This window comes from Cyprinus carpio, chromosome A1 (genome assembly GCF_018340385.1).
Source record: "Cyprinus carpio isolate SPL01 chromosome A1, ASM1834038v1, whole genome shotgun sequence".
In the NCBI taxonomy this organism is placed as follows: domain Eukaryota; kingdom Metazoa; phylum Chordata; class Actinopteri; order Cypriniformes; family Cyprinidae; genus Cyprinus; species Cyprinus carpio.
Window position 1 is genome coordinate 32,104,264 of NC_056572.1, and position 2,591 is coordinate 32,106,854.

Below are 2,591 nucleotides of genomic sequence, written 5' to 3' on the forward strand. Positions count from 1 at the left end.
TATTCTTGAAACATTTCGACTTTAATGCGAAACCTCGACGTTATTGCTCGAAACATTTCACTGTAATTACTGCTGGCTTTTAATTTCTAAAAATAAAAATTGCTTTGTGCCATACAGATTACGCATCATAATATTTCGAGAATAAAGTCGAAATATTATGACTTTAATCTCGTAATCTTAGATTATTACTGGCACTAAAACGCCGTCGTACATTAGTTAGCTCTCCGTTTATGAAGCTTAGAAGGTTTTGACTCAAGTTAACCCTTTAAAGCTTACTGTATTCACATTTGATGCGCAAATTTCTAAGGCGTTGCAGAGTTTTATGTGTGGGAGGTTGCTGTGCAGAGCTGAATTGAGGTTAAAGATGAGACTAGCTTACGTATCACTACTTAATTATGCTCAAAGTAGAAAAATATGTAGTATGAAGAAAGTTTAATAATATTAATAATATTATTTAATAATTAACAAATGTTTATCTTTTCGTAGTTCCAGATGAAGCCAATGCTGCAAAAACTCACAACTATATCCCAGCTAGAAGATTGTGGATTCGGTCAGCCTTGGCCCAGACATGGACTCAAGCTCTTGTACTGGTTTGCTAAAGACTGTATTTGGATTAATGATGATGACGACATGTTTCTGGCATGTGACCCGACAAAGGGAGACTTCGGCTTTCACACCTTTGAGAACAGATACACTAAATCGAAACGGAAACTTCTTCCAGATGTGCAGTTTCCCTACTACATGCTGGGCAATCTGAATTCCTCAGGAGCTGATATGCTGCCAAACTACATCAAGAAACACAAAACCGGCCAGCAGGACGACAGCAACACGGACCGCATCATTGTCACCGCTCACGGAGAGTGGAGGTTTGGGAAAATTTACGTGACCACGCACAAAGATCAGTCAAGTTTTGATCCATACGCCACATTTCATATCTCCAGGAGCCTCCTGAAGAACATCAAATCATTCCAGAATCTAGAAGACTTTCTGCAAACCGTTGGGTATCAGAAGCCACATTTCCAGATGGCTATGGTGAGGATCAGCGAGGTTTCCGAATATACTGATACACCATCTCGAAAATGTGACTGTAGCTGTACCATACTCTGAAATTATTTGGATGTTGCAGGGAAAGTCTCTCAGAGGCTTTTCACACTGCATAAAGGAACAATTCACACCATTAATTTAGAAGCGGGTTATGAAACCCCATAACAGGGTTTCTGCTTTTATCAACCGACAGCCAATCGTGTGCCCCATAAAAAATACTTTTCAAAAATACCGGTAAATTCGTTCTGGTAATTTACTGGTATGAGAAGTTGTAATATTACAACTAGCAGCAATGTGCTCTGTGTGAACGCAGAACGAGATTAGATGTCTACTCTGGGACAATCATAACATTCCGATGCGGATCACGCATTTACTCCTATTGTGTTATTTCACTATATATTGTTATTTACTCAATATGGTATTTTCTTGCTTAAAAATATTATGGTCATGAAAGTGTGGAAGAAAAATTCATTTTATTGATTTTGCATGATTGTGTAATGCCTGCTTTACTTAGAACTGCTTTGAAGTCAGAATGAGATATGGTTTGGGGCTTAAAGAATAAGATTTATGGGTGACAATGGGTTCGTGCAGGCAACTGGGAGACCCAAAGACACCTGTCTATGACCTAGAAGGTCGCCATGTCCCTAAATATGAGGGACTGAGTCTTAGAAGTATAATATAGTGGAATGTGTTTTTGACTTTCTTACTTTGTGTGGGAAAGTACAGTTAAGTGATGTGACCTTGAAGGCTATGGAAGAGATAAAAATGGTGGAGGAAACCCTCCCTTCTCTGTCACACTATGCAGCTTTTTGTTTTTGTGTGTGTGTGTGATGTTTTTTGTTGAAATATATAAAATTTTAAAAAGTGTATTTTGAGAGTTTGTCTTTTATGCAGTGAGAGTCATTTTTATTTTGCCACAACGAAAAGTAATCAATATACTGATCAATATGCTGAATTATTCCAATACTGGATGTCTTAATACAGAGTGTAAGTCCGTTAGGCAGTACTGGTGGTTTCCATTGGATTGTACCAGTGAATTTAAATAACCCTATGAACTTTGGGTGATTTCCTGAATATGACAGGTAGGCCTACATGTAAACAAGTTTGATGAATGTCTCATGTGACCACCGCTAACCAATAGGAGGCGGCGGAATAAAAGTTTTTTAAAAAATAGCTGATTTGGCCCAATTCCACCATTAAAAAATGGCCCAGTTGGGCTAGTAATAAATTGTGGCAAACCAGACAGGCATAACCAATAAAAAAACGGAATTACCAATTTTGGTACAGGTACAGTATAAAATGGATGCGCAGACAGGCAGAGACTCAGATGCGGCTGAAATCTCGGCTTTGTACAATAAAGTCTTATTTTGACATCTCTGCTTCTCGAGCTTTATTGACTACATTGAAGAAATCCATCACTTGCTCCACGACACAACACTCCGGAAGTCAAAAATGTCTTAAATCATCTAATACAATGTCTCTGGGCCAAAAGCAGCTGCACTACCAACCAGTGTGTTCATAATTAAGACTATACATTACAATATTAT